General features: G+C 45.7%; 1 protein-coding gene across 2 annotated transcripts in view; it reads left to right on the top strand.

The window, feature by feature from the left end:
* The window catches only part of NDUFS4 (NADH:ubiquinone oxidoreductase subunit S4), a 500,675-nt gene that overhangs the window by 51,816 nt on the left and 423,184 nt on the right, over positions 1 to 25,675 (top strand). The window lies entirely within an intron of this gene.

A 25,675-nucleotide genomic window follows, 5' to 3' on the forward strand; every position in this document is an offset into this window, starting at 1 on the left:
GATTCACGTCGTTCTTTTCTGTAAATATTATAAACCAGCAAGAAAGACATGGATCATTCCGATCCTTCGTTCCAGTGGAATAAGGCATTCCTACCCAGCACTCTACTATTTACAATCCTTAAAAACGCCACATGAAGCCAAATGCATAGCGACCTTTCTTAAATCAGTTATAACATCGCGCCGCAATATCCCTAGCTAAACTGACAAGCCATAACTATAAGGATGTTCCCATTGTTTTAAAAAATGTTCTTTACTTTCTATTTTCTAAACTGTTTTAAACCTTGTGATACTGCTATTTCTCAAAAAAACTTTGTATCTGAAATCTCTTTTTTTAAAAACTGTACTTTTTATGGTTATTGAATTTGATAATCGAATAAAAGTTGTTGAAACTGAAACTGAAACTGAATGCCCAATAAAAGACCAGCACCATTTCAAATGCAAGAGTGTGTATAACATGAGAAGCGTTCTATCTAATTTGTTACCACGGATCAAGTGATAATTCCTGCCATTGGATGGACTAGTGTTGGTAACATACTAATATAGAACCTAGCTCTCACCTACATGTATTTTGATTGACTTTGGATGTGTATTTAGACTTCAATTTATTTCTTTGTTAAATGTTTCAGTAAATAGCTTCTTTTGTTCTCCAGATGGACACTCCTCTTTACAGATGGAATTCTCTAATCTAGTATTGAAGGTGTCAGACGCTCGTGCTGTCTTCGCATCAAACTTTTTGTCTTTCTGTGTAGCAACGACGGGCAGGTGTCTACGCCTTCATTACAACAAACATGTCTCCTGTTACGTTCCTTTGTACGTTGCGGTGTAGGAGACAAAAATATGGTATACAATTAAAAAAAAAAGTGATGAGAACACAGAGGGTAAAAATAAACGCTATTCCTGTATAAAGTTGTCAGATGTAAGGGGATCATTTTTTAAAAAATCGACAATTTTAAAGCAGCAAAGTCTGACTAGTTGAGTTTAATGGGGTGTAGTTGACTTGATTTGCTAGCTTCTGAATGTTTTAGTTTTTGAATATTGAGGCAAAATGATGAGCAATCTCATAAGGATTCACGTATCTACAAACTTCCCCCCCCCCCCCGGGAGAGGTATACATTGAGCAACATTATTTTGTCTTGTCACCTGGAGCTGATCTCTTCAGTCTGCAGCTCCCCAGTAGTTGCACGCAGGGAGAGAGTAGTATGATAGCAGCCTTATTCGGTCTGTCGTCTACTTCAGCAGCTCCGAGTTCCGCTCAATGTCAGCAGACTATGCTCTGATCCATCCACAAATGTGACACTGCCCTAATTTAGCCTTTTATGCATGTTATTTTGAGGGTTTCAGGGACCTTCTGGCAATGCAATGTAGCTCAGCACTTGGCACGCCCACTGATATTGCTGTTCCATTACTCACTTTGCAATCAAATTCTAGCTGGTATACAAACAATTGTCTTGAGTTCTTTTGTAGTTGTAAAAACATATACCTGCACTCAGACACACTAAAGGAAGCAGGATTTACAGGATCGTTACATACCTACAGGGCTTTAAGTGGGCCGGGTCTCACCAGTGCTGAGCACCGGCAGTTTTTTAAAGGGGTGCTCGAAACGGGTCTCTATCGGGCTCTGTTTTGTGCCCTGGCACAGGCGGTCCGTTTTTCCCCCGACCACAGTGACAGCAGGCCCATCAATGTGCGCATGCTCACACTGCTCACTTCTCACTAGTGGAGGTTACTGCATGACGTCATGCCAGGTGAGCGTTGCCTGGGAAGGGAAATCCTTTAAAGAGTCATTTTCTCTCTGAATTTCTCTTCTCTTTTTGAAACTTTGGAGCAGCAGCATCGTCGTGGTGTCACCAGGGCTTTAAGCGGAAGCTTTTTCAATATTATATACATGCCATAGTTCCTGCTTATTTATCTTCTACAATTAACAACCAGTGACCAAGCCAATAGTCAAGACTTGTTGTAGGTGTGATGTTACTTGTATCATATATCTGGATGTAATGACAGAACAAGCTAAATACAAGTCGGGCAGCACACTATGCTAAGCACAGATTTTTGTGTTTTTAAGCCACGGCCTTAGTTACATTGGCCACGCCCCTTTGAGAGATTCCCCAGTTTTTTCATCCCACTTAAAGCCCTGCATACACTTAAAGCCCTGCATACCTACTGTTCTAGGCTTAACATGGACTGTCAGAATAGTGCTTCTCTGCCCCAGACAGAATTCAGTAATCACTCGTAGGATAGTTCATGAAAGCAATATGGAATGGTGACTTATTTATTGAATTCATAACTTATTTTTATCCAAAAACACTGGGGTCCACCTTCACAAAACCTAGAATTGTCAAAGGAGCGGTATTAAAAAGAGTACCACAGCATAAAATAAACACGCAGTAAATACAACTACATAAAGATGAAAACAGAGTAGTAGAGACTGAATAGAGATGACAGCTAATAAAACATCCCATAGTTTGGTACCTAAAACAAGAAGGCTCAGAGGGAGATTGCAGCCCATTGATTTCTAGCGAAATGTACACGCAAAGCCAAAGAAAAACATACCGAGGAACACAACATTTAGCAGATTTGAAAATAATGCATAAGTAATGAAGCAAAAAGAAGAACATCCTGCTTTTAGTGCAGGAGAAGACAGAGCCTTTCAAAGACATTGTCCACAATTCAGAGGGTGGATCTTGTGGCTGATGTGATACAGAGAAACCAGAAGTCTGAACTGTTAGAGGTATTACAGAGTTAAAGGGGCAATCTTTCTTTTTTGAGAACCTGATTTTGTCGGAAGACGAGCATTTTTTAGGTTTCGCCTGGCGAAAGCTGCGCACTGCGCAGCTTTTCGGCGCAAGCAAAATCCTAATGAGTTCAATATGTGGGCTTTGTTCCGCCTCTGTCTTTCATTGGCTAGCTCCATAAATGGAGGCTAGCCATTGGAAGACAGAGCCGCCCGTCATTGTGCGAGGCGACTCGTGGGCGTTCCCGCCGATTCTTTCCCTCTCCCCAACGTCATGAAGGCGTGGCCACTGTGGGCGTGTACTTTTTTTTTTTTTTTTTACACACCGATGTTTGTGTTCATTGGTGTCTTGTCTTGTCCTGTCCCCTTGTGGATGTATTCTTAGAGGTAATGCTTAATTCGAGAAGGTATGGTGTAACCAATATTATCGACAACTTAATGCATTAAATGGGCAAAGAATTGACGGCAGTTTTCACCGCTCGAGAATTTAAATGTACAACAACAACAAAAAAAAACATGGGAAATCCCGGCCGGGGAGTCCAGATTGCATCGATCAGATCGCGTACAAGCTCCCGTTGCAGGCGATGAGCTGGGCTAGCAGCGAGAGGCGAGCAGAGGGCAGCCCCCTTCCGGGGGCTACTCTTACCGGGGGCCCGACCTATAAATAGCACGGGCGCATGCTGCAGGCAGCACAACAGCATTACTCATGGCAGAAACTAGCCCTTCAGACACAAGACATTAGCGTCAAAGCCACCGAGATCTGCAGGGGAACAACAACGCCGAGGTGCTTACACAGTGGCGGCAGCAGCAGGCTGCAGAGACAGACCACCCAAAACAAGACAACAGAGCCGATTCATCCGCCTGATCTGCCCAACTCAAAACAAACAACAACACTGCGAGGCGATCTTCTGTTACAGATAGAGAGACTAATGCTCTGTGGCAGGCTGTGTGTGCAAGTCTGTTATTTCCAAGCGATGGAAGGGCGAGGGGACGTGAGCGCAGACCGACACGCATCAAACCACTGCATCCCACAGGAGGCGGGCAGTCAAGCGCAATGTCCACTCTCCAGCGGGCCACGTGACCGGGTCTAAAATGCAGTGCTGAATGAGCGACCGATTGAGCTATCAAACCACATGGATTACAATACATACGGTGTATGTATTCACACACTTAAGAGACTTAAGTAACGCAAAAATACTGCAATACAGTGACCCCACCAGAGAGTTGAGTTTTTTTTAATGAAATTATCAAACAAAGGTCACCATCTGGGTATCACTGACAATCCTTGAACACATGACCCTGTAAAACACTAGCAACGGACAGAGCTGCTGTCGATCTGACGGGCACACATCCCAGATTCAGCCTGCAAGAAGCAGTCGCAATATTTCAAGTCTAGACGCCTTACACAATTGGCGCCCTGAGCAGCATTTCCTTTTCATGCCCTGGCACAATCAATCTTAAATTCTGTCTCACGTCACTCAGGAGTACAACCTCTAATGCTAAACACTGACCAATGAAATAACGTGGCAAAAACAGCAGCCTAGACCGTGTCATGGACCCCAGTGCAAGTGATAAAAATGCACAAACCTCCCCCCTCGATGTCTACAGTTATATTAAATACACGAATTATCAGAGTTCCGTGGGCCCTGGTGCCATTGCACCTGCTGCACCAATGTAAGAAACGCCCCTGGGCAAAAGAACACAAACAAGTAATCAATGACTACCGACTTAGCGGAACCACTGCAAAAATAAAAATACTTTCCTCAGAACAATTACTATGCAATGCATAGAAACGCTGCCATGATATTATTAATAGAACATCGTTGCTACGTTTGTTTTTTTAAGTGTCGAATTCTATAGGAGGGCAGCAGAGGCGCAAGGCGCGGGATCGCGCTAGCATGCATCACAGCCCACAAACGTCGGACACATTAGGGGCAGCGGAATGTACAACATGCAGAAAGTATGTGCATCATCACATCGTTACAGAAATGCTGAGTACAGCGCCGCAGCTGAGAAGGGCTGCTGAAGTCTCGGGGGAAAAAAAATGTATCAGAGATGGAGGCCTTTTATTTTCTTGGCTGCAAAAGGCGCCGCGAGGGGTTTAACTTGTTCCCAGGAACTCTAGGCACTTCCATCGGCGTTCCACAGAACCCGCACTTCCAAGACCCCCCCCCCCCCCCAGGCTTCAGTTCTGAAGAAAGACTTTAATAACAACTGTTATGCATAATGGAAGTTCTTTCTAAGAATAAAAACTGCTCTCTAGGGGAATTGTGTACGTTCCCTGGTTCTCCAGAGCTAGGCGACTTCTCCAACCTGGTGTCGCCTTTCACCAGTGCAGCTATTTCAGCGAAACTGATTGAAAGTCTTAAAATTGGCAGTCCCCCAGCTCGGGATTTTCCCTTTCAATGAACCGAATAAAATGTTTCAAGTTTGTACTCTGTGTGTGTACTACAACTTGATAACTTATCTGCTTAAAAACTGAAAGGAGAAACATTCCCATTTCAAAGCGACACAAACGCCGTGGATAATGTCCTTGGGTGCTGAATTTGGGTGGAGGGAGAGATGGGGGCGGGCGCAGAATTTGTATGCAGTGACAGTGTCGCAGTATAATGCGGTCCCTCCCCCACCCCATTTAAGTGTGAAAACTACTAGAGGGGCTTTTAGTGCTCTTTCTGGAGAGCCCCCGCCTGTGAAACTTATCAGGGGAAGCTGACAAGTAAGAAAACACTTTCTCGAGATCGCCATGTGCATCCTGAAATTGGGGGTATCAGGGTAGTCTGACTGGAAACCCTATGCCCCATGCTGTGACCCTCGCCCTGATCACGTGCCATGTGAGAGTCACTGCACACTCCAGCCAGGGTCTCTCCCTCAGAGGGGGGAGGTTACTGTCAGCATAGGAAAAACAAATTTCTCCGTTTTACTTGAGAGATGGCCCAAAACCGCTTTCCCTAGTTTGTGAGATTCCCGCTTTCATCTTGTAGCATTCTATTAGACAACTCGTGGCCCCACGTTACATTTTTGACCCGGGTCCTGCAAAAAACCGCATGCCTGAAGGTCACTTGAAGCAATTTCTCTTCTGAAACCCATTTTTTTCTCTCAGCTAAAGGGACGTCTGTTGCCCCATAATAAGTGTGGTCCCCTTTTCCAAAAGCAAGGGGCATATTTACAATAAAACTTCGGAATGCGTCGATGCGCCAAATTCGGTAGCGCCGCGCTCTATTTTCAAAACGCAGGGATGTACCGTATTCACAAGAATACGGTGCACCCCGGTGTTTCCCTTAGCGCTAAAAAAACTGGCTAGTGTCAGCGCAGGCACCGTGCCGCCATGTTTCAAGTGTGCCTGCCCTGTAGGGATGATTGGTTATGTGCAGGAAGGGACTCCTTCCTGCACATCAACAATCAATAATGGCAATTTTGCACTTTCTATGTGTACTGCAGAATGCAGCACATTTCTCTTCGTATCGCCATTCTAACGCCTGGTATTCCATGGCATTCGTTTTTGGCGCTATCTCAGCCTTGGAAATCAGGGGCGGCATCAAAAAGCAATGGGTGTTGCTGTGGAAAGCCCAAAGCAAAACCCACTGCACACCCCTTTGATGCAGCGGACTGCGGCAGAAAGGGGCTTATTTGCAAGGTGGCATTCAGCCACACAAGGTGGCTTAGCGCCACCTTGCAAATATGGAAAATGGCGCTGCGCCACCAGAGCCTCACATAAAGTGACTCTCTGGTGACAATGAGGGCTTGTAAATATGCCCCCAAGTGCAGTGCCTTCTTACCACTGAGACACTGAAACCTCCGCTTCACCACCTTGATTCACTTTTGAGACACCGACCCCCCACCTTAATGGAAGCTGCCATTCAATACTTTCATCCTTCCTACACCCCCTCCCCCCACACTTGTAAGAACCCTTGCCCAGACCATCCCTATTCTTTTTAATTTAGTTATTTTTTGCAGTTTTGTTTTCCTAGCGTCAACCAGGCCCAAATAGGCATTGAGTTGCTGAACAGTAAATGCGAATAGTTGGCCATATATATATATTCATACTAAAAAAACTATTGGAATATGGTAGCAACACAACAGAGTTTACTGTTTGAACCTCGAGTAAGGCTAGGTGATTACCAGGGAAACTAAAATCAAGTGACATTGTACAATTTTATAAGCATTGGTGCTGTACAATTTTATAAGCATTGGTGCTGGACTATCGCAGAGAACGCCGCATCACGAGGGGAGATGGCACAGGTGAGCACTAACTTGGTTGTGGCAATGGAAGCATTTCGGCTGTATGTGTTTGGAAGGTGTTGTGCCTATTTGTGGGAGGTGTGTGGGAGCACAGCGTCGTAGAGTGCTGCCGTCAAATAAAGGAACAGGTGAATAGTTGGGACTAGGCTAAGCGGATACAAGCAGTCAAGAGGTCCATACCACGAATGGAGCTCTTCTGAGCAATGAAGACATCCAAGTTTGCAAGAAAGGGGTCAAGGAAAAGGAAGAAAGCTGTAGATATTGTATTGTATTGTAATTGCATTTATATAGCAGTTACTAAGCAGTTACTACCCCATACGAGGCGTCAAAGCGCTTTTTTCGGCAAGTAGCACATTGCTCCAGATCCCATAAATGATTAGTGGTGAATTAGTATAGTGAGAATATGAACGTAATTTGAGTGGTGGATATGATTAAGCTATTGGCATTGTAAATGACAATGCCATTTATTTATCAGTTTTCCAAACCAACACATAAATAAAAAATTGGTCATTTACAATGCCAATAGCTCTAACTTTTACAAAGGCGAAACCGTTGCATTGTAAATGCTTGTTTGTTAAAGGTCAACGAAAGGGACCAGAAAATATTTTGGTGCACAATGCTGTTTGCATAGTTCTTTTGCAATGTTACTAACAAAGTACTGTCCTTTGTAGGAATTTGCGTTTGAGTTTCCCTTTGTCATCAAGGTGGATTGTTTGATAACCAGCATTTGTTCTCCGGGAATTGTAATTTCCGAAGACCTCTTTCCCACTGATGCAGTGGTCAAGAAGGTGAAAATGTTAGTGAAACACTGGTATTCTACATCCAGTTTTGCAATAAGTGCTCCTACCTATGGAAGATATAAAATACAATAACGTATGAGAGATTTTCAGTTGTAAGTAGAGCAGACTTACTGGTTCTGATTATTTCTGTCCTCACTCAGCCCATGGTCGAGCAAACCATGTGTTTTCTTCTGGACATTTAAGTGATAACCTCTCTGCAGTGACTGCAACCTCAGGATCCCGAATTACATCCAAGAGGAACATCTTGATGCCCTTTTGGAAGGCTGACGGAACTCAGAAGTCACTGTCGTGGATCTGCCTTGTACAGGAGCCTCAAGTTCGGAATTTGGTTAAAAATAGGCTGAAGATCGAAAAATTATGCATCTGATGCATCCTCTTGGAAGGGCTCGCAGGTTTGGACCTAAGCGGGTGTTTGTTTCTGCTTCCTCTTCAAAGGTTTGGAATTAGCCCTTTCTATAAGTGTCATGGCAGTGGAACTCTTTTCCCAGACAATTCCCAGTTCTTGACTGGAACTGTATGAATCCCTATTCCTCCACCAAAAGCATGATTGTGTCCTCAATGTCACCTGAGGTATTTGTAGGATGAATCTTGAAACACCTTGAGTCCTAGATCTTAGACAATTTGGTTTTGGACATAATAAAGTCAGGATTTCATATCCAGTTCCTGGAGCTGCCAAAATAATTCTTCCTACGCACACCTTTATCTCTTTTTCTATAAACTCTGATAAAGGGTTACAGAATTTACTAATCAAAGCAGTGATCGACTCATGTCACCAGCTGAAGTAGATTCAGGTTGCTACTGCTGTAGAACGCATCAGGAGACTTCGAACTGGGTCTGGCTTTGAAAATGGCGAATTCCTAAATCCTTCATCAGTCATTCAAAATTGTGTCCCTTTAGGCCATCCTCTGCTTCTTAAGACCGGGGGATTTCCTATCCTCAATGGACCAATTAGATGCATATCTTTACATTCTTGTTCATCCACGATCTCAAAGGTTTTTCCGTCTATTCATCCCGAGTTATCATTTTCAGTTTCAAGAGCCAAGTTCTGGCCTGGCAGCTGCTCTAAGATTTATTTATTTTTTTACAAACGTCTAAGCATCTCTGGTGGATGTGATTTATTATCAGGATATCCCAAACTATCCAGGTATTTTCATATCTGGAAGGCTAGTTAATTTACTCTTTTTTTCTGTGGGATGCGAGGCGGTTCAACAAGTTTGCAACATTCTATGGGACTATGGGTTTCTGCTCAAGCTCAAGAAGTCTCATTTAATGGCTGCCCAAATTCTCCAATTCATTGAAGCAGTGCTTCTTGTAGACTTGGAGCTGGTGTTTCTTCCAGTTTTGCAGCGTCAATCTTTCTGGATTCACTATGCTGTGCATATTCCGCAATCTGGTGGTTGAGTCCGGAATCGTAGTCTTTTTTTGTCTCTTTTTTTTTTTGTCATAGCCCAGGTGGGCGTCGACGTCCCACCATTTGGTGTACCTTCGGTGACGTCGGCGTGCTTCCGGCGGAAGCTACCACCCTTGGGCGCCATCTTCAGATTCTTTTTTCTGCCATTGGGTCTGGATCGTCGCGTGAAGCTCCAGAAGTTTTGGAGGAGAAAAGGAGGAAATACATCAACTCTTCAACGGTAAAGACCTGAGAAGATCGGGAGAAGAGGACCATCAGAGAAGAGACGACGAAGAAAGGAAGGAGCTTCGAGATCTTAGACGTCCTTGGAGGAATGCGCACACAGGGGGCCAAGCGCAGGGATGTACAAGACACCCTTTAAATTCTGCAAAAACGGCCACCACAAGTTCGCGCAGAAGGACCAGCACCCGGTCTGCAACCTCTGCCTGCCAATCGACCACAAAAGCAGAGACTGCAACGCCTGCTCCGTCTTCAAGCAGAAGACACTCCGAGTTCGAGAGAGACAGAGGACAGCTCACCACACCACACGATGCAGGGCAAGGGCCAGGCCCCGACGCTTTACGAACTGGGCCTCTCCACCGACGAGGACAACATCGCTGAAGGTCCTGATGACTTCACGGTCGCAGAGACCGATAAGAAAACGCCTGACAAGGTAGGAGAGTCTACAACCCCGAAAACCCCCACAGGGTCTCGAAAGCCAGAGGCAGACTCTCGAAAGTCAGAGCCCAGAGTCTCGAAAGGAGCACCGGTGCCGAAAACTTCGACGACCGAAGCTGCATCCTCCGAAAAAGAGCCCAGCGGATCCTTCGAGAAGGACTCCCGGAGGCAGAAGACCAGCGAAAAGCAAAGGTCATCGAAGCAAGCCCCCGAAAAAGGGCCTTCGACTTCGAAGGAAAAGGAGCCGAAGAAGGTTTCGACGTCGACGCCGCCGCCGAAAAGAGCAGCCGAAACGCTTGACGACGAGCAGGCCGCAGAGATGCAGAGAAAGAAAAGAAGGCTCGAGGCCAAAATGGAGAACATCCTTCAGAGAAAGAAGGACTTCGATGAAAAGATGAGAAGTTACAGGATCCCCTCGAAGCCGGCACTGGCCGTCGCTGAGGTACAGGAACTTGAGGAGTTCGACGTCGAAGAGACACCAAAAACTCCGGATCCCTCGGAGCACGAAGAGGAGGAAGACCTCTACTACACAGAAGGGGACTACGGGGAGCAGCAGTCAAGCTACGGCTCAGGTTCCTCGACGGCCCAAGACCAAGAATGGCAGGACATCGAGGCCGAAAACCCGGAAGAGGCTGTGGAAACATACCCCTCGAGGCCTTCGCCACCGGATGACATTGGGGCATACAATGAGGTGGTCAGGAAGGCGGCAGCAGCTTATGGAGTTAAGCTGGAAGAGGAGAAGCCTAAAGCAGATTTCCTGCTGGAGACATTGCTCCCCATACAGACAAGAAGTCAGTTCTTGCCCATGCTCAAGAGTATCACAGACCAGGGGAAGGAAGCCTTCAAGGACCCGGCTGCATGCAGATCAGTAACGCCGAGGACGGAGAAGAAATACAAATTCTCCTCCCAGGACCCAGCTTACATCAAGGATCCGTCACAGCAGATTCAATAATCGCTGCAACGGCCAGAAAAAGGGCAAACGTCCCAACAACATCTGGACCTCCACCTGACAAGGAAAGCAGGAGGATGGATCTAACTGGCAGGAAAATTGAGAGGAACGCCACAACGCACTGGCGGATGGCGAACTCCAACGCCCTCCTGAATAGACATCAATACCAGCATTGGGATGAGATGGGCCAATTGCTCAAGCACCTCCCGGAACAATACCGTGAGAGGGCATCACACCTTGTGGAAGAGGGGAAAAGCATCGCTAACTTGTGCCTAAAGACAGCCTTGGATGGGGCAGAAACATCCAGCAGACTGATGGCTATACGCATCACAGAAAGAAAGCAAGCCTGGCTCAGGATCTCAGGCTTCAAGGCTGAAGTGCAGAACAATATCCTGAACACACCCTTCAACGGTGAAACACTGTTCGGAGCCCCAGTTGATGAGAAGCTCACCCAACTGAAGGACAACGAGACGGCAAGGTCCATGGGGGCCCTGTAATTCAGGGGGATGATGAGGGGCACTCCTACACAGAGGCCGAACGGCAGAGGTGGAAGTCAGCGAGGAGATTCACACCAGAGTTTCCACCAGGGGCAACAGAGTGACAACCAAGGTCACCAGGGCCAGAAGAGGCAAAGCTGGAACTACCAGAGCAGGGGCCAGTCCTTTCGATCAAGAGGAAATGGACGGGGCTAGAGAAGGAGAGGCGGTGAACAAACCCCCCTCTAAGTGACTTCACACGGAAAAAGGTGCTCACCCAACTGAAGGACAACGAGACGGCAAGGTCCATGGGGGCCCTGTAATTCAGGGGGATGATGAGGGGCACTCCTACACAGAGGCCGAACGGCAGAGGTGGAAGTCAGCGAGGAGATTCACACCAGAGTTTCCACCAGGGGCAACAGAGTGACAACCAAGGTCACCAGGGCCAGAAGAGGCAAAGCTGGAACTACCAGAGCAGGGGCCAGTCCTTTCGATCAAGAGGAAATGGACGGGGCTAGAGAAGGAGAGGCGGTGAACAAACCCCCCTCGAAGTGACTTCACACGGAAAAAGGTGCTCTCCCACTCGAACCCTCCGGGGGAGCAGCACGATTTAACAAAGAGGAGAGGGCTACACGGACAAGACACAAAGGAACATGTGACGCCAGTAGGAGGAAGATTGAGATTTTTTCTCCAGGGGTGGAGAAAAATAACAGACAAGTGGATACTCGACATTATGCAGTTCGGATACTGCATAGAGTTGGAAAAGAGACCACCAAACAGAAAGCCAAAGAAAAGACAGCACTCGGGAAGAGAGCTGCAATTACTGCAAGAGGAAGCTCAAGAACTCCTCCTCAAAGCGGCCATCGAACGGGTCCCTTTCAAAGAACGGAACAAGGGAGTGTACTCAAACTACTTCCTGGTGCCAAAAGTGGACGAAAGTGTAAGACCCATCCTGGACCTACGGTTCCTAAACAAATACGTAAAAACTCAAAAATTCAAAATGACGTCCCTACAAGAGGTCATCCCACAGATAAAGGCCGGGGACTTCTTGTCCACCATAGACCTCAAAGATGCGTACCTACACATCCCCATGAACAGGCAGCACAAGCACATGCTAAGGTTCACAGTGAACAAGGATCACTACCAATTCACGACCCTGGCATTCGGCCTAAAGTCCGCACCAAGGGTGTTCACCAAATGCCTCGCGGCAGTGGCCGCACATCTAAGAAGAAAGGGGATACACGTGTACCCCTACCTCGACGACTGGCTAGTAAAGGCAAGCTCTTACAGGACATGCAAAGATCATGCAGTATAAGTGACAAGAACGCTAGCAAACCTGGGTTTCTCCATACACTGGGGAAAATGCTCGATGGAACCAGAGCAAGTGAAAATCTTTCTGGGAGCTCAGATCGACACCGTCCAATGCAGGGTGTTACCCAGCGAAAAGAGAACACTCAGCCTACTGAGGGAGAAACGTCACTACCAGAAGGGGCGAGCTCTGACAGTGAGGACTGTGAGCAAGATCTTGGGGATGATGGCATCATGCATACACCTGGTACCCAATGTACGCCTGCAAATGAGACCACTCCAAGAGTGGCTGCAACAGCAATGGTCACAAGCTACAGGAAGTTGGGAGGATCTAGTGGTTGTAACGCACAGGGTGCAGGAAGAAATAAGGTGGTGGACCAAGGAAAGTATAACAGTAGGGAAACCTCCAACACCACCGGACCCAACAGTGACCATCACCACAGACGCATCCCAGAAGGGATGGGGCGCACACATGAACAGGCTCAAAGTGAGGGGTCTGTGGAGCCCTACAGATGCAGTCAGACACATCAATTATCTGGAATTGAAAACAGTGTTCCTAGCCCTCAAGGCTTTTCAGAAGCACCTGTACAACCAGAAGGTGCTAATACAAACAGACAACACCACAACGATGTTTTACATAAACAAACAGGGGGGAACTCAATCATTCCCTCTGTCAAGCTTGGCACAGGAAATATGGAAATGGGCTATACCACTAAAAATAGACCTGCTAGCCATACACCTGCCAGGGAAGGACAATGTAGAAGCGGATTGGCTCAGCAGGCAGACTTCAGCGTCCCACGAGTGGGAACTCAATATTCAGGAAACAGAGAGACTATTCAGGAAATGGGGCACACCAACAATAGACCTGTTTGCAAAACGCCGGAATGCAAAATGCCAATACTTTGCATCCAGGCAACCAGAGGCACTATCACAGGGGAATGCCCTATGGATAAGCTGGTCAAAAACATTTGCCTACGCTTTTCCCCCGATACCACTGATCCCCAGGGTTCTCAACAAATGCATGACGAGCAACATGACGCTCATCCTGGTGGTACCACAATGGGCCAGACAGACCTGGTACTCTCAGATAATGGAGATGGCGCAGGGCCCCCCCCCCCCACAAGTTCTCAAAAAGAAGAGACCTACTCTCCATTGAAAACGGAGAAGTTCTACACCCAGAGCCGGAGAGCCTCAACCTCTCAGCCTGGCTCCTGAGGACTTAGAGTTCGCACACCTAAAACTACCAGAGAGCACCCTGCGGGTGCTGCGAGAGGCAAGAAGGCCCAGCACACGCAAGTGCTATGGGGAGAAATGGAAAAGATTCACTCAATGGTGTTGCAAAAGAAAACTCCATAGGAAACTGACCAGGGAATCCACGGTGCTAAGGTACCTCACGCACCTAATTAAGGCTAAGCTAAGCTCATCCTCGCTGAGGGTGCACCTGGCAGCGATTGTGGCATACACAAGAGGAGAAACAGGGAGAAGCTTCTTTACTTCCCAAGTCGTAAAAAGATTCCTAGAAGGGGCTAAAAGAAATAGCACCACCAAAGAGAATGCCGCCACCGGCCTGGAACCTAAATGTGGTACTGACGGAGCTCATGAAAGCACCTTTCGAACCCATCCACAAAGCATCACTGCAAATGCTAGCGATGAAGATGGCCTTTCTAGTAGCAATCACCTCGCTGCGAAGGGTGAGCGAACTGCAGGCACTCACACTGCAGGAACCCTACATCCAGATACACAGTGACAGGGTTGTGATGAGAACAGACCCACAATTCATGCCAAAGGTGGTGTCAAGGTTCCACATGAATCAGAGTATTCAGATTCCTAGCTTCTTCCAGAACCCCACTACAAGCGCTGAGAGGTCGCTCCACACTCTAGACGCAAGAAGGGCTGTGATGCACTACATTGAAAGGACGAAGGGACACAGGAAAACAAAACAGTTCTTCGTATCCTTCGCAAGCAGTTATATGGGTAAACCAGTGACTAAAACACCATAGCTCGATGGATCGCACAGACAATACAATTCTGCCACAAACAAGCGGGCCAGGAGCTAACAGGAGGGGCACAGGCCCACTCCACCAGGAAGAAAGGAGCAACAATTGCTTTTCTGGCCAACACACCAATTCAGGACATTTGCCTGGCGGCAACATGGGCTTCAGTGCACACGTTCACTAAGCACTTTTGCGTGGATGTACAAATGAACAAGGATCCGCAAGTAGGACAAAAGGTGCTTCAACATATATTCAACAACCAACGCTCATCTTCCACCCAACCGCCACAAAAGTAACGAAACCGCTACAAAATCTATGCACAGCATAGTGAATCCAGAAAGATTCACGCTGCAAAACGAATAGTTTCTTACCTGTCGGTGTAGTTTTGCAGCTTGAAGATCTTTCTGGATTCACTAGCGAACCCACCCGCCTCCGCCAGAAAGATGAGGCTGGAGAGGAAGGTGGAAACACATAGAAAAGAAAGCAAGTTGAAACTTACAAGATACGTGAAAAGAACTACGTTGAAAAAACGATTAACAAACATAGCCATGGATTCACTACAAACACAGAAAAGAAAAAAGAGACAGAAAAAAGAATCCGAAGACGGCGCCCAAGGGTGGTAGCTTCCGCCGTAAGCACACCGACGTCACCGAAGGTACACCAAATGGTGGGACATCGACGCCCACCTAGGCCACGACAAAAAAAAAAAAAATATATAAAAAAAGACTACGATTCCGGACCCAACCACCAGATTGCGGAATATGCACAGCATAGTGAATCCAGAAAGATCTTCAAGCTGCAAAACTACACCGACAGGTAAGAAACTATTCGTTCAGAGAAAACAAAAGCTGATGGCCCATTTGTATTCTGTCCAAAACATCAGCAACTGCTCGAGACTGATAAAGATTTTGTGGCAACATGAGCTCAACTTTGCCAATTCTTCCTTTGGCCCGTCTTCACATTCATCCATTGTTCCATTAAATCCTTCACGTTTTCAAGATTATGAAGCCAGGATTGCAGTGACTTCTCCAGATGATTAGTCACGGATAACAGAAGGTTGAGGTTGCATGGCAGCTCTGAGGGATCCATGAACTCTGTGTCGCTGGAATCCCAGACTAAAGGAGAAATTCTTTCCACTGGAAGGAGTTGCTGACTGACCAACTGGCCCTGCTTAATTTTTTCCCCTGTACTGACGGATCGGTCAATACAAATCAGGACATACCATCAAGTATCATATAAATCCGCCGACAAGGGGGGAAATGGATAGTCTTGTCGCTGCCACTGGACTTTCAGCATATATTCTGGGAAGACCATCACTGGGGAGGATTGGTAAGTAAGAGACCCAATCCTTTGCGCCACTCGAAGAATAACATCACGATCAGCATAGCTGAAGACTCTGGCGACAGAGTGCAGTGGTGGGGAACTCACAGGCGATCTCGCACTCAGGGCACTGTGCGCTCTGTCTATTAAGAAGCAGGGTGAGACCTTGGAGGCCGGAACCCAGCTCTTCAGCTACTCTAAAATTAACGTGGTTGGTGCGGTTCCTCCACCCCTTCAGGTGTGCCCACAATGTGTAGGTTGTTGCACTTCGATCCTCCTTCTGCATCTTCAGTGCTAGCCTCCAATTGGCCAACCACTCATTGCAGTGAGGCAAGTCTAGACTAATAGGACTTAACTGTATCCCTGGAGACTCCACCGCCTTGACTCTGGCTACTGTGTTTCGCAAGAGCTGTCGGATCAGGGATAGATCCACTTTCAGTTCCCAGAGTTTCCCTTCCATTTGTCTTTGACATCCTGTATAGCCTGGGGGATGGAAGCCATCAGAGGCGCATCAGTCCAAGCTTCTCCTCCACCTGTAGCTCTGGCCTGCTCTTGCAGCGTCGTTTGTTTGGTGTATTTTTTTTTGTAGTGTCATGGAGGTGAGGGCTTATCACACGCCATGATGGGGTAGCTCCCAATTGGAGATGGCTACAGGCCCGTGGCATGTGGTTCAAGGGTACTGAGGTCCTCCCTCCCCTAGTGGCCAAAGGACATTGTGTCTTGTGGTGTGTGGGGAACAACTCAGCCCCTGAAACTGCCCATCTGAATTCTCCAGCACCTCCCTTCATTGTGCCATGTCATGTTTGGGCCTTGCGACCTACTAGCTCCTCCCTTCAAAGCCTTCAGTTAAGAACTATCTGTCTGAATGGTGGATCTCGGACCTATACCCCTACAGCTCCCCTGAGGGGGAGTCGATACCCTTGGAATCCTCCACTACCTCCGAGCAGGTCGTGGAGGATTCCAGTGGTATCCAACGTCTGCCCTGTGCGCCCTCGGCAAAGGGTACAAGTTTGTAGCTGGTGTGTGCTATTGCTGCAGCTGCTGCGGTAAGTGTGGGTGTCTCCTCATAGGTTTGCCTGGTCAGTTCAGCACCACAAGGAAGAGCTCCAGTTCAGCAGTTGCCACAGAGACTCCTCCCTTCTGGTATGACCCAGAGACCTCTCTCCATCAGCAGAGGCATCCATGAGGTCAGGGGCGGCCCTCCAAGCCGATTCCTGGGGCCCCAACTTCTAATCTTCATTATGGGCCAATGCACTGCTGTCTCTGGCTGTCCCCGATAAGCAAAGCTGTGAGGGCCCCACTCTCCGCAGTGCCTCCTCTGCCGGCAGGTTGTGAGCTGCGTTGTGTGCACCAGGACTAGGTGGAGATTCCTGCCTCTCACTGCGACCGGGCTCCAGGTGCGATATGGGGCAGGGGAGCCATGCACGCTGCAGTTGCCTTGGCCTTCTCTGGCCCGCACCACTGTCCGCAGATTTGCTCCAGCTGCCTTTTTCCTGGGCTGACAAAGGCGCCCCCAATACCCCAGGTCCTGGGTGAAAAGCTGCTCGGCTCGCAGACCTGGTCTTGCGTGACCAGCTGCTGTTCTCGTAGCCCTGCCTCAGACCTTTGTTGAAAGGGCCCCACAACTCTGGCGGTGTCTGGTGCAGGATGGACAGTGTGTGCCCTCAGGGTCACTCTTTGTCTTGGATCAACCCTGGGTTCTCGGTACCCGTGGATCTTCGCTTTCGATGGATTACGGTGTGGTGGCCCGGAGTGCTTTTACTGAGCGGCATTCGTTGCACAATATTTTTTAATAACCTCTGGTACTATTATTTTTTTACTTCAGTGAACCCATAAATAAATGCTTTCTTGCTTAACATATTTCTGAATTTTAATCTTCAGTCAAGCAGTGCTGCTCTTCACCAGAGGGTCACGTGTAAAGGTCAGGCGGGCCACAAGAGCCTCCCAGGCCATGCAGTGAGTATCCCTGATCTAGAGGAAGGAGGCCATTGCTTTCTAGGTAGGTTCCTCCTATATTTAGGATATTATACCCTCTTTTGTATAGTATAAGTAGGTTGCGAGTCAGAGGAGCTCTAAGATTATACAGGGGAAGAAGGCAGAAGGCTGAGACTCTTACATTGCTTATGTCCTGGGTCTTTTGCACCTTCTTATAAGTGGCATGGCCTCTTTGGAGGAATATAGAATGAATTTAGATTGTTTACTGTGAAAATAAACACCCTCCCAATGCAGCTTGTAATTTGTTGAAAGCCTGTGCTAACACTCATTTGATCACTCTTCAACAGCAGAAATTCATGATCTGGGTTCAACTGCATATAGATACCTACTTTCATGTAGTGAATTTTAGATTGGCAATAAATAATCCAACTACCATACATGCCATATCTGCTAATGGCTGCTTCTTTTCAAGGAATAGCTTAAAAGATTTCCAAATCTAATTCTCCCCCTCCTTTGTTTAAACAGCGGGGCTGCATTATACATTATTCATGCAGCGCATTTTTCTTCTTTGCGCTGGCGGCACCTATTAATAGGTGCGACCAGCACAGTTAAGAACAAGCATTTGCAATGCAATAGGTCTCGCATTATTTAAGTTTGAGCTATTATTATTGTAAATGGCAATGTTTTTTGCTTTATGCTATAGTTTTCTTATGTACATAAAAAGCTACATATAAAGTATTTGTTGTTAAAATTATTTATGCAGTATTTAAATTTGTTTGCATAAAAGATTACAAGAATATCTTAGCAAAAAAATTAAACTTTTTAATGATAATTGACTAAATGTCCATTTGTACATTTTAATTTCAAATAGGTAAGTGTAAACATCACAAATATATTGTGCAAACAGTGCAAAATATTTTAGCCATAAATATTTTTGTTTTACGAGGTAGTTTGTAAGAAAATGATTGTAAAAGGCAAACACTGTAATTAAAATGTAACATATAACAGTACAGTTATGGCTAGTAAACATACATTAGTAGTATAGTATAATTGTAAACAAGATGTAAATAAGACTACAGAAATTAGCATGAATTATCACTTTAATATCAACTTTACAAACATTTTGAAAACACGATCACAGCTGGTAATCATGCATTGGCTTGTTATTACAAGCATTTCATTTTAATAAATATTTCTGATTCCCAAAAACAAATATGACAGTCTCTCAAAATAATGGCTTTTCAGTTTTAGTTGTATCTTTGATCTCCATGTCATCAAGTACTCATGAATATTACTGCCCCATGGACAGAGTCTGGCTTTACATGTCTACATATCAACATCCAATTCCATGAACACCCATCGCATGCCAGGGATGACCATCACCGCTGGTGAAGAGAAGCACAATTGGGTCAAGAATGCCCACAATACGTTGTGGTCCCATTATACCAGGGATGGGCTCAATAATGCCAAAGATGCCAACATCATGCCAAGCATTGCTAGACTAAAAGTGGGAATAATTCTAACAGGGACACCACCAATAAATTAAGAAGGAACACCATTACGCTAAGGCAAGCATTACCGCCTTCGGGTAAAGTCCGCGCTATATAAAAATGCATAAATACATGAATAAAGAAATACCGCCTTCGGGTAAAGTCCGCGCTATATAAAAATGCATAAATACATAAATAAATAAATACCGCCTTCGGGTAAAGTCTGCGCTATATAAAAATGCATAATTAAATAAATAAATACATACCGCAAAACATCCTCGTTACTCTGCCGGCCTGCGACCAGGAAGTCAGGCAGGCCGGCGCGACACCCGGAAACAGGAAGTAGGAGGGCGGGAGCCTACCCCGCCTCCCACGGAAGAGCCGCGATTGGAGCCGTGTTGGGAGCAGGGAGCACCGGAGCAGGCAGGAGCCTACCCTGCGCCCCGGTGCCGAAGGAGGGAAGAAGAGTCCTGCTGCCGGGCCTTGCAGCTGAGGAGAGGAAGCCGGTGAGTGCGTTGCTGAGCGGCGGGCGGGCGGAGGGAGAGGAGCATGTAGGCGCGGGGGGGGGGGGGCGGCCTGTGTATGTGTGTGTATGTGTGTGCGTGCGTGTGTGTATGTGTCTTGGAGTGCGTGTGTGTGACTGTGGGGGAGGGTGTGTGTGTGTGAGCGAGTGTCTGTCTGCGACGTGTGTGTGTGTGTGTGTGTGTGTCTGTGTCTGTGTGCATGCATGCATGCGCGGTAGGCTGGGAGGGCGGCGCATGCGCAGTAGGCTGGGAGGGCGGCGCAGGACGGAACGTGCGCGTTCGCGCAGCCAAATCCGACTGCTAAAAATCGTGCCAGTTTTGTGTCCCTCATTCCCCGGCATCAGCCGACTATAAGTCTCCGTCCCTGTTCCAGGGCGAGACCTAAAAATGAGCTATATTATGATGGCTGCCCTGCACTCAAGGCAGCAGCAAACTCGCGCTTCCCTGGTGGCAGCACATTCAGGTGAACAACCTTAGCGACTACTTTGAAGCCGCTCCTTGTTTTCACAGTGCAGGCATCAACCTGCCTGTACTTCGAAGGGGGATTAGAGATCGCCTTGCAGCAAAGGGATGTCTTGGGGGTCCATAGGAGCCCCCTTTCCCAGGGCTGCTCTCAGGGGGCGCACCTTTAAGGTGGCGCACTGTCGGTGTGCATCCTGAGAGCTTATTTTCTTCTGCAACTGTAGTACGGCGCAGGCACAGAGGCAAAGGGATTCCCTCGTTTGCATGGGGCACGTCCCCATGCAAATAAGTGAACGCCCCTCCTGAAGATAGCACTTGCGCTTTATGTGTGCTATCACTATTACAGAAGCAGCCGCACAAGCCCATCTGTAATACCAAAGTGCCCCAGGGCCCGCAAAGGGGGTGCAAACGCCTGATGCGTTCCCCGGGCACTTTGTGTATTACAGTCCCAGTTGTAATTTTGCTGGCATCAGGCATCGTGACAGCACAGTCCAACTGCAATACCTTTTTAGAGACTAATAGTGATGTTGTGTTATTATAGGAACCTAGCGATATTCCCATTTCATTTTAATGAACATTAGTCCGGTTTTATTCGTATACTGATGGCATCCTTGTGATATATAAAATCCCCAGCATGGTTATTTGCTCTAATAAATGCACATATTTTGTTTACAGTGCACGGAAGTGGAGAAGCTGCTCCATGCTCACTGTTCCATGAGGCCGCCCTGAAGGGTCTGGGCTCCTTGTGCTTGGAGGCTGTGTTTGTGGATTTTGATAAGGAGCATGACCCACTGCAGTCGCCCCACCTACTTAGGAAATGCCACAAGTGTGAAAAGAGGTGACTGTGTGGAAGGGAGTCGGAGGGGATGACATCCCTCTTTTGACCGTTCTGAGCAACAATGATTTTTCACGGAGGCCTACGTTTACTGTGAGCACTTGCAGGAACAAATTGAAAACATATGACTGCATGATTTACTTGCCACTATAAAAATGCAGTTACTTTGAAAGAATCGTTTTTGCACATGCTAAGTAACAGATCTACTGAGATTCTATGTGGAACATTTTAAATTCAGTACAATGCATTGTGGAACCTATATTTTTTACGAACTGGTCATGTGACATTACTTATTTAAGTATGCACAACGCACTTTGCTCTTTTAATCATTCCCAACCTGTGACCAAGGCGTCTGCCGAAACTCGTAAGGAAAGGGAAATATGAAAGGGAAATATGTGCTGCTGCCTTTGAAATAAATGATTTGCTCTCAGAAATGGGCCTCATTTCTTTTGCCCTGTCGTGATGACTACTGGTGAGCTGCTCCAAGCTCACTGTTCCATGAGGCCGCCCTGAAGGGTCTGGGGCTCCTTGTGCTTGGAGACTGTGTTTGTGTGTGTATGTATATATATATATATTCACTGAAAAAACCATAGGTTATAGACCATATATAGTTAGGAATTAGCATTTAGAAAACCTTATTTTACTCACACAAAACCATTGAAATTCCATATATAGTTAGTTGCACTAACTATATATCGCGCACCCGCAATCCACTGCTGATGATGTCACATATTACATCATTCATGACATGGTCAGTGACATCACTGATGACATCACTGATGACATCTCAAATGACATCACTGATGACAACATCCAGTGATTATGTGTTTCTGTAAAGTTTAAATATGTTTTACATATTGAAGAATGAGTGGATGTATAAGTGTCTGAATGAAGGTTTTAGTAGGTGCGTGATTGTATGAGTGAGTGATTAAATGCGTCTTACTAAATGCACGGGTTAGTGACTAAACTGTCTGAAAGTGTGCATCAGTATGTCTGTTGTGCAAGCTGCTGCATGTGTTGATCAGTAGCTATATAAGTAGCTATATGGGTTATTGATTGGTTGCACAAGTATTTGTATGGGAGACTGAGTGTGTGTATGGCTGGCTGGGAGGTGTGTGACTCTGTGCAGATCAATGTGTACTTGTATCAGTGATTCTATAAGAGTGTAAGTATGTGTTAGTATATGTTTGAAAATGTAAGGTACTCTGTTTAACTGTGTAGATTAGAAAATGGAAGTGTGATTGATTCTTTACAGGACTGACTAGGTGTGTGAGTAACTCCATGGATGAGTGGCAGAGTGTGAGTGTCTGTATAGGTGTATGAGTGCATATGATAGTGTTGTAAAGATGAGTGATTGTATGCATGAATGATTGTATGGGTGAATGAGTGAATGTGTGTGTAGACGTAGGAATCAGTGAGTGCGTATGTAGTAACTAGTATTGGTGTGTCAATGGTTTCAAAAATTATACTCTGTATTTAACACTGGGTGTAACAGAGGTTATATTAAAGTGTGAGGAGATGCATTGTATTGTCACATTAATGATATCATCATTGATGTGACCATTGATGTCAAATGAGATATCATCAGTGATGTCATTTGAGATGTCATCAGTGATGTCACTGACCATGTCATGAATGATGTAATATGTGACATCATCAGCAGTGGATTGCGGGTGCGCGATATATAGTTAGTGCAACTAACTATATATGGAATTTCAATGGTTTTGTGTGAGTAAAATAAGGTTTTCTAAATGCTAATTCCTAACTATATATGGTCTATAACCTATGGTTTTTTCAGTGAATTTCATTGGTTTTTTAACAGCTAATATCTGTAGCTGTAAAATGTATTCTTCTTTAAATCCAAAAATATATTTTATATGTTTATTAATAATTTTTTTTTTTATATTTTTTTTTTCTTCGTTCCCGCTTCGCGAATCGGGAAACTTCCCGTTAGCTGACCTTGATGCCGCGAAATAGACCGCGAGCCGGTAAACGTTTCTTTACCGCAACTGCCGCGTTAGAAAACAACATCGTGACGCCTCCCGTCCACATGACGTTTCGCGTTGTCGCGTGATACGTCATATGACGTGCTACGTTAGCGAACTGGTACGCGAAGCGAGGCGCAAAGCGCAGGTTTCTGGAAGCAAACCGGGAGGCCCTGCAAAGCGCGTAACGTAAACACAGCAGGTCATGTGACTTGGTAATAACACTTTTCATTGGTTCATTTCACTTTTGGTTTCCTAATGATGTAAGACTAGGTCATATAATCTAAAATGAACACTTTTCATTGGTTGAGAACTATTGTTTTTCCCAAATGATGAAAATCCCTCCTTCTTTCCTCACTCTGACTTTCATCATTGTGAGAGAAAGACCCTTTGTTACCAGTGAGCAATGGCTTCTTTAGTAGCTTCAGCTGGTGCTTCCCCACCACCTTCACCACATCCAAGGAAGAGTGGACCACCTGCTGAAGTTATAATTCAGCAAGAAGAGGAAGAAGAGGAACAGGACGAAGAGCACGAAGAGAGGCACTTTTTGCCTGAGGAGCCCAGGACGTCTCACCGGAAAGAAAACTTCATTTGGCAATTTTTTAAAATTCCCAAAGGTCAGAAAAAAGTAAATGCAAGATACGTAACTTGCCTTATATGTCAAGATAGACTGTCCAGAGGGACCGACAAAAAATACAGTTTCGGAAACTACACAATGCATCGCCATATGACTAGGTGGCATCCTAACAACTACAGTGCTGCACAGTTTCGTAACGACCTAGATAATCTCCCTATTATGGCCAGAAGATCTGTTGTACCGGAAGTAACGGGACCAGAGGGCAGGGAGATGGTGCCAAATATACAAACGAGATTTCGTGAAGTAAAACAAGTCTGCGTACATTGCAGTGGATTCATTTGCTACGGAGAAAGTAGCATCACTCTGATCAACAGAGCTATTGACAATCATGCTCATGTTTGTCCGAAACGCCCCAAACAATAAATTCTTTTTTTTTTTTGTTGCTCCTGTTGAGCCCTTTACAATTAATCGTTTTCGTTGCCCCCTCCAAAAAAAAAACAAAAAAAATATAAAACTGTTCAGAAAAATTCAAAAAAAGTAAAAAAATGTTCAGAAAAAGTAATAAAAAAAATATAAAACAACAAAAACAATAAAAAAAAAGTTCTTTTCAGAACTACCTCCCCGGTATTAAAAAATTGGTACAATATTTGGAACTGTGCCAACCTCTATTTCTCTTTGGCGTTTAAACCAATAATGAGCCCATGCTAACTTAACACAGTGTAAAGATATCCAGGATCTACATCAGTTTGGGGTTCACGAACCTGGCAGGTAAAAGGCACTGAGGCTTTGCACCGTGCATATCTCATCCCAAATCATATGTTGTTTGTGAATGAAACAATTTCCCAGACCAAATGCTTTGGATTGGCTACTTCTAAAAAATTAAACACCCCTACTATCCCGGAGTTAGAGGAATATGATGGTTGGAGTAATTTTACTCGGTTGTCCATTAAAGATTTACAGGCCCTACTCCATAATTCTTCCTTTAACATTTCCAGTATAAATCCAAAAGGTTGGCTGCTTTGGCAACGTGCCTTATCCACGGTTTAATAACGCTGCCTTTTGCTTTATATAAGTTTTCAAATTGTATGAAATATATACCAATAGGTCGTTATGCACCTTTAGGTAGTGGTTTTCTTCATGAGGTCTGGTCGCTTCCATACACATACAGATGTTTCAAAGATGATCAAGAAGTTTATCTGAATGGAGAGGAATGCACTGAGACGCCAGATCATTCACTAATGTGTAGGCACATACAGTTACACGGTTCATGCAACAAACACCGACCAAATATGGCTTGCGTGTTGCAAGGCACGCCAGTTCCTGCTATCATCCCCACGTTCAAGTTGTTGGAAAATGGTAGTTATTTGATGCTCAATAATGAAGATTGTTCTGGGTTAATTAAAAGTATTCCTTTTATCGTAACAGTAAGTGAACGGGTTATTTGCTGCAGAAATGTTCTATTTCCTCCCACACATGAACATAGGGAGTTTTCAATCTGGCCACAAATACCAACCTTGGGAACAGATTTCAACGGCATGGCAAGAATAAGAGCTCTTTTGTCTCAGAGAGAGGTGGCCTTGAGTTCGGCCCGTGAAACTTTCGTGCTTCACATAGCGAACACCCGTACAGAGGTGCAGACCCTTTTAAATACAGATTTGCCTTTCCATTTCAGCAAGATGGTTCGGACTATCTTTAACGCGTCCTCCACAAAGGGCCTGGCGCACTTTTTTAAAGTTGTTACCAGTGGTCTCGTGACTTCATTTGAGAAAATCTTTGGAGTCATCCCTGCTTTCTTTCATTCTATTTTTTCCACTGTGCTTGGTGGATTCCCATTTTTACTTGCATTACCAGCGGACGCTCTTGTGCTTTTTTACATTTTTAAATATGGATGTCCCTCCTGTGCAAGCTCCCGCCCTGCAGCTGCTGAATATTATGGCACAATGCCGTTGGCGATATTAAGCACGGCATATGGATTATCTTTT

The sequence above is a fragment of the Lissotriton helveticus genome, chromosome 2_1 (genome assembly GCF_964261635.1).
Source record: "Lissotriton helveticus chromosome 2_1, aLisHel1.1, whole genome shotgun sequence".
In the NCBI taxonomy this organism is placed as follows: domain Eukaryota; kingdom Metazoa; phylum Chordata; class Amphibia; order Caudata; family Salamandridae; genus Lissotriton; species Lissotriton helveticus.